This window comes from Mesoplodon bidens (genome assembly GCF_964165515.1).
Source record: "Mesoplodon bidens genome assembly, chromosome: 13".
Lineage (NCBI taxonomy): Eukaryota > Metazoa > Chordata > Mammalia > Artiodactyla > Ziphiidae > Mesoplodon > Mesoplodon bidens.
The window spans coordinates 13,577,227-13,589,036 of record NC_138169.1 but is presented as its reverse complement, the minus strand read 5'-3'; the positions used below and the strand labels follow the sequence as shown (position 1 = coordinate 13,589,036).

At 41.9% G+C, this 11,810-nt stretch overlaps 3 pseudogenes across 3 annotated transcripts; all 3 read left to right on the top strand.

The window, feature by feature from the left end:
- Positions 1-1,174: 1,174 nt before the first annotated feature.
- LOC308626615 (PRELI domain-containing protein 2-like) lies at positions 1,175-1,707 on the top strand (annotated as a pseudogene). The gene has a single exon. The product of its transcript is annotated as a PRELI domain-containing protein 2-like (transcript).
- Positions 1,708-6,225: 4,518 nt separating this feature from the next.
- Positions 6,226-6,758, top strand: LOC308627163 (PRELI domain-containing protein 2-like; annotated as a pseudogene). Its single transcript has one exon. The product of its transcript is annotated as a PRELI domain-containing protein 2-like (transcript).
- A 4,518-nt stretch (positions 6,759-11,276) lies between these two features.
- Positions 11,277-11,810, top strand: LOC308627149 (PRELI domain-containing protein 2-like; annotated as a pseudogene). The gene has a single exon. The product of its transcript is annotated as a PRELI domain-containing protein 2-like (transcript).

Genomic DNA, 11,810 nt, shown 5'->3' with positions numbered 1-11,810 from the left:
CTCTTTTTTTCTCAAGCAGAAAAACTAAGATCTCTGGTTCTGTCTTTATGTAAAACTTAACTTGTAAATAAGCTGTATTTAATTGACTTAACAGTAAGCACTTGTAAATTAAATACTTCTAAGTATAAAAGATGCTAGCCAGAACAAATTTCGGGTTCACGTGATCTAGGAAATATTCACTATTAAATTAATATCTGGTATTAAACCTAGCTTAAGCTTGTTGGTATACTCAATACAGATGTCTCTTATTGTGCCTAGCTTTACTGAAGGTCAATAAATTTATGTCACTTGTGTTGCAGTTTGTTAGCAGAAAGAAACAAATTAACTTGGTATGATGAAATTCTTATAAATAAATGCAAATGATATAAGAGCTTTTGGGTGAATTCTTTAGAAATAATTATGTTTTAGGAATGTCTACTTTAAAATGATCTCTCCAGGTATTTGTTAAGTTGAAATTTGAGAGTTGTGCTATATTAAGTTAAATGATGATTCGAGTTGTGCTACATTAAGTTAAATGATGGAAGTTTATTGAATAGCTAAGTCATTCCCAAACATAATAAGATACTGAAAATTAATTACTAAACATTGGCTTCCATTTACAGAGAAACTGAAGGTGTTTCGGACTATTACTAAATGTTTGGTGCCACACTGAGGTATTTTCTATAAAAAGCACATGTTTTTAGAAATTATTATTGGTATTTATGTTTACCAATCTACAGAGTGCTAATGTAAAAGACAGGTTACAATTGCTTCTTGGTTTTCACTAGAAATAAAGGTGTCTAAGAGTTGAGGATTCTAATTTACGTATGTAATTAAAGCTACTAAAAACAATAAAGGAAACATTTCACTATACACTAGGAAAGTAGGATATATGTTTTGAGTAAAAGAAGGTGTGAGGAATGGAATTGCATTTTATTAAGGAAGAGAAAGTGATTTGGTCCTAGAGCTGGTTGTTTCTAGATGGGAAAAAAGTATGGGACAAAACTAATATGGATACAGAAGGCTGTGGAAGGTTTGTGGAAAGGGAGCCCTGAAAAAGTTCTGTGCGTGGTCAGGCTGAGATTAGAGTAAACGTAATTAGGTAAATGGATTTTGTTATCAAAAGTAGGCTGGTGGAGAGCTCCAGCATAGTGTGCTTGTGGAGGCGGGGTTGGCGCTCACTGTGGGGGTCACCATGGGGGTCACCGTGGACGTGCACGAGGTGTTCAAGCACCCCTTCGAGGAGGTGGTCACCAGTTTCCTCCGAAAGTATCTGAACCCCATGGATAAAAATGTCATCTCTGTAAAAATTGTGTAGGAAAAACAGGATGTCTCAACAGGGATCATCTATAGAAAGAAGACTGCAGTCTGTCAGAATGTGGTTCCAGAAATTTTAAGGAAGGTGAACATTTGAAAGGCACCTCATATCCAGTTAGGAGAGGCATCGTGGTTCAATCCTCAGGAAAGGAACGTGGCTATGTGGAGTCACTGTCTTACGTGGACACAATAGGCATCCATGAAGGAAGAGTCTGTCTTCTGGGAAAGTGTGAAAAATCCAAACTGGACGGAGTTCCTTCAGAAAGGTGGATTTCAGGCACAGGGGCTGGTTTTCTCAACTGCGTTTGGGAAACTTTTACCAGCACATTTTGAAGACAGGGCGCCCAGAAGGGACTTAGAATAATGGAGATGCTGCTAAAGGAACAGTGTGGTGCCCCCTTAGCCGAATAAAGAGTCACCAGGAAGTTGTGTTGTGTCTACTTTTTCTCGAGAATCTTTTCTCAGACACAACACATCCAAAGACACAATTTTCGAAATACAGGTTTAAGGATGTGGTGTTGGCAGCTTACAGAAGAGGAGGCCTTCCTGCCAGGACATGGCAAGATACACTCCCCTGGGAGCTGGCCTCAAAGAGCGGCTCTAGTGGAGCTGAGACCTTCTGGCTGCTTCTTATGGCATAATGTCTATGATTTTACAAATAAAGGAAAAATCCCATAGGAGGTGATGTCTTGCCTTCTTCAGGATGTCCTGCTGATTGCCTGGTGGTGGTGCTGGAGCAGCCAAGGATGGGCCAGAGGCCTGGAAAGTGCTGCCTGTTCCTGTCTGTTCTCGGCATCATTGCTCATGGGATTCATGAGAGGATTCTGGGACAAATAAAGGAGTTAAACCTGATACCTGATTCTTAGGTAGCCTGGAACAGAAAGGAATATACCAGACCTGTGTTGAAGTTAAGCCATACTCATAGTAATGTTGAAGATTCTCAGAAATCAGGAGCATTTGAGTTCTACCCATCAGTACTACATAACTGCCATCAGCTGACTTTTATAACAATACATGAACTGTGATTGGTCCTTGAAAGAAGCTGGGGAGTTGAGGAGGTGGGCTGTCATCTTGGCTCCTTCTAACTCACTCTGGGATCTGGAGCAGATCATGTGACCACTCTGTTTTTCACTGGGCAAAGGGGGATAATCGGGCACAGGTCTTTCTATTTGTGATGATTAAACAAGGTGGTTTGGTATGAAAAGCACAGGTTTGGGGGTCAGCGAGACTCGGGTTTGAATTTGATCATGGTCACGAGATAACTCGGTGATCATGTATGTAATTTAAAATCTTTCTGGAATTCATTTTTTAGGTTTGTAAAATGAGATTATAGAGTTAACCTTATGATGTTGTTGGAACAACTAGAGATCGTGTGATAACGTGCTTACCATGTCACCTGGTGCACAGAGTAAATAGAAGCTATTATCAGTACACGAAACCAGTTTGGAAACGTACTTTTCTAATGTAATGTAACGTAGTATTACTGTTTGAAAATTAGATGACGGTAGTTTGCCTTTCCCACAATCGGAAGCCAAGATGTAAATGCACACTACCTAAAAGAAAGCTTGAAGAGGGGCAATAATTTGGAATTCATCTTCTTAAAAAATAATTGGGCCATTACTGGAAAGTCTTGGGGAAATCATTTTTTTAATATTTGATAAATGTTCCATGTAGCGAATTGATGACTTTCAAAGCAATTGGGTTTTTTTGGCTTTTTGTTTTATTTTTATACAAGCCTGCCACTGTGAGCTCCTCTTATTGTATTTGAGCTGTGCCTGAGTTTTGTGTCTTAGGATAATTTGCCTTCATTTCCTTAGTGTTTCATTCCTCAATTGTGTTGGAGGGAAAATGAATGGTAGAAACCAGAAGACACTTTGACCTCCTTTTCCAGTTTGTAAATGGCATTTGGTAGGCTTTTGGACTAATGGCACATTTCCAAAAATAAAAGGTGATGTGAATTATCACAGAGGTGAGAGGCAAGAAATCTGTACTTGGAGGCTGACGTTAGAATGAATGTAACCCTGGGAGTTCCCTGGTGGCCTGGTGGTTGGGACTACGAACTTTCACTGCCAGGGCCCGGGTTCAATCCCTGGTCGGGAAATTGAGATCCCGCAAGCCTCGTGGTGCAGCCAAAAACAAATACCGTATGCTAACACATATATATGGAATCTGAAAAAAAAAAAAAAAAAAAAAGGTTCTGAAGAACCTAGGGGCAGGACAGGAATAAAGACACAGTCGTAGAGAATGGACTTGAGGACACAGGGAGGGGGAAGGGTAAGTTGGGACAAGTGAGAGAATGGCATGGACATATATACACTACCAACTCTAAAACAGATAGCTAGTGGGAAGCACCTGCAAAGCACAGGGAGATCAGCTCAGTGCTTTGTGACCAGCTAGAGGGGTGTGGGATAGGTACAGTGGGAGGGAGACACAAGAGGGAGGGGATATGGGGATATACGTATAGGTATAGCTGATTCAGTTTGTTATACAGCAGAAAGCTAACACACCATTGTAAAGCAATTATACTCCAGTACAGATGTTAAAAAAAGTAAAATAAAACGCTTTGCTGCAAGTCCTCAGGGAGCTGGGGGCGAAGGGGCGGGGGCGAGGGGGCGGGGGCGGGTTTGAGCGCAAGCACCTGTCCTCCTTGTGTTTACCATTAAGCTGCCATTTCCTTCACCGCAACCAGGTGTCAGTAGATTGGCGTTTACTGCGCATGAGCAAGCGGGCCTGCGTTTGGTTTGGTAACAATTTGGCAACCAACTTGGGGCTCGGTCGCGCGTGGACGCCTCACCCTGGCACATGGGCCCTGGCTGGCAGCTGCTCCTGGGGGCCTGTCCAGCAGCTGCCTGAGCAGCTTTGTCTCAGAGACGCCCCCAGAACTGGCCAGCGGGCGTCCCTGGCCCTCGGCGCTTTGGATTTTGGTGGTGATGGAAACAAGGCACTCACACTGGCCAATGGAGCCATCTTTGGTGAGTAATGGGGCTTGTGGTGTGAGAACACCCGGGTACCCTTCCCTATCGCATTGGCTTTGCCTGCGGCAGAGCATTGGTTGGAATTTTCCCTTTTGGACCAGCCTTGGTATTTCATTCAGCCTCATCTCTGAGGGGCCGTTAGTTGGGGTTCTCCCTTTCTGGGGCTCGGGAACTTTGACCCTGAGAGGCAGTTTTGCATTGGATATATTTCATAACACCTGCCGTAAATAGTTAATGATGGGTAATCAGAGCTCTGTTCATCTTAAAATCTGCCTAGGGTGAATTTAGCAAAACTGGGAGATCTTCAGCTATGCTCTCATAAATGAAAGTAAATGATGTTTTTATTGTAACATTGTGTGGCCTCAGTACTCCCTGAGATCTGGAGAACAGTGGCCTCTAGTGAGCCTTTTCAGTTGCTTTGGCTTTTACTTGGGGGGGTGTGTGTGTGTCTCGGTACCTGAGTCCAAGTCCTGTTCTCTCTTCCTGGTTTTGCTGAAAGTGAGGCATGCGAATGTGAGCAAATTACAGATATATTATTTTCTATTACTGTTATTTGTTTAAACTGAATTGGATATTTGGAAATTGGCAGGGAGCTGGGGGCGGAGGGGAATCCTGAAAATGGCCAAGATGGCTGGGCAGTTTTCAAGGAGGAATCTACATTTCTCTTCCTGCGCCTTTGAGATGTAAATGATCTACTTGGGATCTCAGGATCTACCTGGGATCTCAGGAACTTATCTAATAATCTGTGTCCCTGAGGCTGAGGGGGGGAAAAAAAAAAGGCTCTTTTTTTCTCAAGCAGAAAAACTAAGATCTCTGGTTCTGTCTTTATGTAAAACTTAACTTGTAAATAAGCTGTATTTAATTGACTTAACAGTAAGCACTTGTAAATTAAATACTTCTAAGTATAAAAGATGCTAGCCAGAACAAATTTCGGGTTCACGTGATCTAGGAAATATTCACTATTAAATTAATATCTGGTATTAAACCTAGCTTAAGCTTGTTGGTATACTCAATACAGATGTCTCTTATTGTGCCTAGCTTTACTGAAGGTCAATAAATTTATGTCACTTGTGTTGCAGTTTGTTAGCAGAAAGAAACAAATTAACTTGGTATGATGAAATTCTTATAAATAAATGCAAATGATATAAGAGCTTTTGGGTGAATTCTTTAGAAATAATTATGTTTTAGGAATGTCTACTTTAAAATGTTCTCTCCAGGTATTTGTTAAGTTGAAATTTGAGAGTTGTGCTATATTAAGTTAAATGATGATTCGAGTTGTGCTACATTAAGTTAAATGATGGAAGTTTATTGAATAGCTAAGTCATTCCCAAACATAATAAGATACTGAAAATTAATTACTAAACATTGGCTTCCATTTACAGAGAAACTGAAGGTGTTTCGGACTATTACTAAATGTTTGGTGCCACACTGAGGTATTTTCTATAAAAAGCACATGTTTTTAGAAATTATTATTGGTATTTATGTTTACCAATCTACAGAGTGCTAATGTAAAAGACAGGTTACAATTGCTTCTTGGTTTTCACTAGAAATAAAGGTGTCTAAGAGTTGAGGATTCTAATTTACGTATGTAATTAAAGCTACTAAAAACAATAAAGGAAACATTTCACTATACACTAGGAAAGTAGGATATATGTTTTGAGTAAAAGAAGGTGTGAGGAATGGAATTGCATTTTATTAAGGAAGAGAAAGTGATTTGGTCCTAGAGCTGGTTGTTTCTAGATGGGAAAAAAGTATGGGACAAAACTAATATGGATACAGAAGGCTGTGGAAGGTTTGTGGAAAGGGAGCCCTGAAAAAGTTCTGTGCGTGGTCAGGCTGAGATTAGAGTAAACGTAATTAGGTAAATGGATTTTGTTATCAAAAGTAGGCTGGTGGAGAGCTCCAGCATAGTGTGCTTGTGGAGGCGGGGTTGGCGCTCACTGTGGGGGTCACCATGGGGGTCACCGTGGACGTGCACGAGGTGTTCAAGCACCCCTTCGAGGAGGTGGTCACCAGTTTCCTCCGAAAGTATCTGAACCCCATGGATAAAAATGTCATCTCTGTAAAAATTGTGTAGGAAAAACAGGATGTCTCAACAGGGATCATCTATAGAAAGAAGACTGCAGTCTGTCAGAATGTGGTTCCAGAAATTTTAAGGAAGGTGAACATTTGAAAGGCACCTCATATCCAGTTAGGAGAGGCATCGTGGTTCAATCCTCAGGAAAGGAACGTGGCTATGTGGAGTCACTGTCTTACGTGGACACAATAGGCATCCATGAAGGAAGAGTCTGTCTTCTGGGAAAGTGTGAAAAATCCAAACTGGACGGAGTTCCTTCAGAAAGGTGGATTTCAGGCACAGGGGCTGGTTTTCTCAACTGCGTTTGGGAAACTTTTACCAGCACATTTTGAAGACAGGGCGCCCAGAAGGGAATTAGAATAATGGAGATGCTGCTAAAGGAACAGTGTGGTGCCCCCTTAGCCGAATAAAGAGTCACCAGGAAGTTGTGTTGTGTCTACTTTTTCTCGAGAATCTTTTCTCAGACACAACACATCCAAAGACACAATTTTCGAAATACAGGTTTAAGGATGTGGTGTTGGCAGCTTACAGAAGAGGAGGCCTTCCTGCCAGGACATGGCAAGATACACTCCCCTGGGAGCTGGCCTCAAAGAGCGGCTCTAGTGGAGCTGAGACCTTCTGGCTGCTTCTTATGGCATAATGTCTATGATTTTACAAATAAAGGAAAAATCCCATAGGAGGTGATGTCTTGCCTTCTTCAGGATGTCCTGCTGATTGCCTGGTGGTGGTGCTGGAGCAGCCAAGGATGGGCCAGAGGCCTGGAAAGTGCTGCCTGTTCCTGTCTGTTCTCGGCATCATTGCTCATGGGATTCATGAGAGGATTCTGGGACAAATAAAGGAGTTAAACCTGATACCTGATTCTTAGGTAGCCTGGAACAGAAAGGAATATACCAGACCTGTGTTGAAGTTAAGCCATACTCATAGTAATGTTGAAGATTCTCAGAAATCAGGAGCATTTGAGTTCTACCCATCAGTACTACATAACTGCCATCAGCTGACTTTTATAACAATACATGAACTGTGATTGGTCCTTGAAAGAAGCTGGGGAGTTGAGGAGGTGGGCTGTCATCTTGGCTCCTTCTAACTCACTCTGGGATCTGGAGCAGATCATGTGACCACTCTGTTTTTCACTGGGCAAAGGGGGATAATCGGGCACAGGTCTTTCTATTTGTGATGATTAAACAAGGTGGTTTGGTATGAAAAGCACAGGTTTGGGGGTCAGCGAGACTCGGGTTTGAATTTGATCATGGTCACGAGATAACTCGGTGATCATGTATGTAATTTAAAATCTTTCTGGAATTCATTTTTTAGGTTTGTAAAATGAGATTATAGAGTTAACCTTATGATGTTGTTGGAACAACTAGAGATCGTGTGATAACGTGCTTACCATGTCACCTGGTGCACAGAGTAAATAGAAGCTATTATCAGTACACGAAACCAGTTTGGAAACGTACTTTTCTAATGTAATGTAACGTAGTATTACTGTTTGAAAATTAGATGACGGTAGTTTGCCTTTCCCACAATCGGAAGCCAAGATGTAAATGCACACTACCTAAAAGAAAGCTTGAAGAGGGGCAATAATTTGGAATTCATCTTCTTAAAAAATAATTGGGCCATTACTGGAAAGTCTTGGGGAAATCATTTTTTTAATATTTGATAAATGTTCCATGTAGCGAATTGATGACTTTCAAAGCAATTGGGTTTTTTTGGCTTTTTGTTTTATTTTTATACAAGCCTGCCACTGTGAGCTCCTCTTATTGTATTTGAGCTGTGCCTGAGTTTTGTGTCTTAGGATAATTTGCCTTCATTTCCTTAGTGTTTCATTCCTCAATTGTGTTGGAGGGAAAATGAATGGTAGAAACCAGAAGACACTTTGACCTCCTTTTCCAGTTTGTAAATGGCATTTGGTAGGCTTTTGGACTAATGGCACATTTCCAAAAATAAAAGGTGATGTGAATTATCACAGAGGTGAGAGGCAAGAAATCTGTACTTGGAGGCTGACGTTAGAATGAATGTAACCCTGGGAGTTCCCTGGTGGCCTGGTGGTTGGGACTACGAACTTTCACTGCCAGGGCCCGGGTTCAATCCCTGGTCGGGAAATTGAGATCCCGCAAGCCTCGTGGTGCAGCCAAAAACAAATACCGTATGCTAACACATATATATGGAATCTGAAAAAAAAAAAAAAAAAAAAAGGTTCTGAAGAACCTAGGGGCAGGACAGGAATAAAGACACAGTCGTAGAGAATGGACTTGAGGACACAGGGAGGGGGAAGGGTAAGTTGGGACAAGTGAGAGAATGGCATGGACATATATACACTACCAACTCTAAAACAGATAGCTAGTGGGAAGCACCTGCAAAGCACAGGGAGATCAGCTCAGTGCTTTGTGACCAGCTAGAGGGGTGTGGGATAGGTACAGTGGGAGGGAGACACAAGAGGGAGGGGATATGGGGATATACGTATAGGTATAGCTGATTCAGTTTGTTATACAGCAGAAAGCTAACACACCATTGTAAAGCAATTATACTCCAGTACAGATGTTAAAAAAAGTAAAATAAAACGCTTTGCTGCAAGTCCTCAGGGAGCTGGGGGCGAAGGGGCGGGGGCGAGGGGGCGGGGGCGGGTTTGAGCGCAAGCACCTGTCCTCCTTGTGTTTACCATTAAGCTGCCATTTCCTTCACCGCAACCAGGTGTCAGTAGATTGGCGTTTACTGCGCATGAGCAAGCGGGCCTGCGTTTGGTTTGGTAACAATTTGGCAACCAACTTGGGGCTCGGTCGCGCGTGGACGCCTCACCCTGGCACATGGGCCCTGGCTGGCAGCTGCTCCTGGGGGCCTGTCCAGCAGCTGCCTGAGCAGCTTTGTCTCAGAGACGCCCCCAGAACTGGCCAGCGGGCGTCCCTGGCCCTCGGCGCTTTGGATTTTGGTGGTGATGGAAACAAGGCACTCACACTGGCCAATGGAGCCATCTTTGGTGAGTAATGGGGCTTGTGGTGTGAGAACACCCGGGTACCCTTCCCTATCGCATTGGCTTTGCCTGCGGCAGAGCATTGGTTGGAATTTTCCCTTTTGGACCAGCCTTGGTATTTCATTCAGCCTCATCTCTGAGGGGCCGTTAGTTGGGGTTCTCCCTTTCTGGGGCTCGGGAACTTTGACCCTGAGAGGCAGTTTTGCATTGGATATATTTCATAACACCTGCCGTAAATAGTTAATGATGGGTAATCAGAGCTCTGTTCATCTTAAAATCTGCCTAGGGTGAATTTAGCAAAACTGGGAGATCTTCAGCTATGCTCTCATAAATGAAAGTAAATGATGTTTTTATTGTAACATTGTGTGGCCTCAGTACTCCCTGAGATCTGGAGAACAGTGGCCTCTAGTGAGCCTTTTCAGTTGCTTTGGCTTTTACTTGGGGGGGTGTGTGTGTGTCTCGGTACCTGAGTCCAAGTCCTGTTCTCTCTTCCTGGTTTTGCTGAAAGTGAGGCATGCGAATGTGAGCAAATTACAGATATATTATTTTCTATTACTGTTATTTGTTTAAACTGAATTGGATATTTGGAAATTGGCAGGGAGCTGGGGGCGGAGGGGAATCCTGAAAATGGCCAAGATGGCTGGGCAGTTTTCAAGGAGGAATCTACATTTCTCTTCCTGCGCCTTTGAGATGTAAATGATCTACTTGGGATCTCAGGATCTACCTGGGATCTCAGGAACTTATCTAATAATCTGTGTCCCTGAGGCTGAGGGGGGGAAAAAAAAAAGGCTCTTTTTTTCTCAAGCAGAAAAACTAAGATCTCTGGTTCTGTCTTTATGTAAAACTTAACTTGTAAATAAGCTGTATTTAATTGACTTAACAGTAAGCACTTGTAAATTAAATACTTCTAAGTATAAAAGATGCTAGCCAGAACAAATTTCGGGTTCACGTGATCTAGGAAATATTCACTATTAAATTAATATCTGGTATTAAACCTAGCTTAAGCTTGTTGGTATACTCAATACAGATGTCTCTTATTGTGCCTAGCTTTACTGAAGGTCAATAAATTTATGTCACTTGTGTTGCAGTTTGTTAGCAGAAAGAAACAAATTAACTTGGTATGATGAAATTCTTATAAATAAATGCAAATGATATAAGAGCTTTTGGGTGAATTCTTTAGAAATAATTATGTTTTAGGAATGTCTACTTTAAAATGTTCTCTCCAGGTATTTGTTAAGTTGAAATTTGAGAGTTGTGCTATATTAAGTTAAATGATGATTCGAGTTGTGCTACATTAAGTTAAATGATGGAAGTTTATTGAATAGCTAAGTCATTCCCAAACATAATAAGATACTGAAAATTAATTACTAAACATTGGCTTCCATTTACAGAGAAACTGAAGGTGTTTCGGACTATTACTAAATGTTTGGTGCCACACTGAGGTATTTTCTATAAAAAGCACATGTTTTTAGAAATTATTATTGGTATTTATGTTTACCAATCTACAGAGTGCTAATGTAAAAGACAGGTTACAATTGCTTCTTGGTTTTCACTAGAAATAAAGGTGTCTAAGAGTTGAGGATTCTAATTTACGTATGTAATTAAAGCTACTAAAAACAATAAAGGAAACATTTCACTATACACTAGGAAAGTAGGATATATGTTTTGAGTAAAAGAAGGTGTGAGGAATGGAATTGCATTTTATTAAGGAAGAGAAAGTGATTTGGTCCTAGAGCTGGTTGTTTCTAGATGGGAAAAAAGTATGGGACAAAACTAATATGGATACAGAAGGCTGTGGAAGGTTTGTGGAAAGGGAGCCCTGAAAAAGTTCTGTGCGTGGTCAGGCTGAGATTAGAGTAAACGTAATTAGGTAAATGGATTTTGTTATCAAAAGTAGGCTGGTGGAGAGCTCCAGCATAGTGTGCTTGTGGAGGCGGGGTTGGCGCTCACTGTGGGGGTCACCATGGGGGTCACCGTGGACGTGCACGAGGTGTTCAAGCACCCCTTCGAGGAGGTGGTCACCAGCTTCCTCCGAAAGTATCTGAACCCCATGGATAAAAATGTCATCTCTGTAAAAATTGTGTAGGAAAAACAGGATGTCTCAACAGGGATCATCTATAGAAAGAAGACTGCAGTCTGTCAGAATGTGGTTCCAGAAATTTTAAGGAAGGTGAACATTTGAAAGGTACCTCATATCCAGTTAGGAGAGGCATCGTGTTTCAATCCTCAGGAAAGGAACGTGGCTATGTGGAGTCACTGTCTTACGTGGACACAATAGGCATCCATGAAGGAAGAGTCTGTCTTCTGGGAAAGTGTGAAAAATCCAAACTGGACGGAGTTCCTTCAGAAAGGTGGGATTTCAGGCACAGGGGCTGGTTTTCTCAACTGCGTTTGGGAAACTTTTACCAGCACATTTTGAAGACAGGGCGCCCAGAAGGGACTTAGAATAATGGAGATGCTGCTAAAGGAACAGTGTGGTGCCCCCTTAGCCGAATAA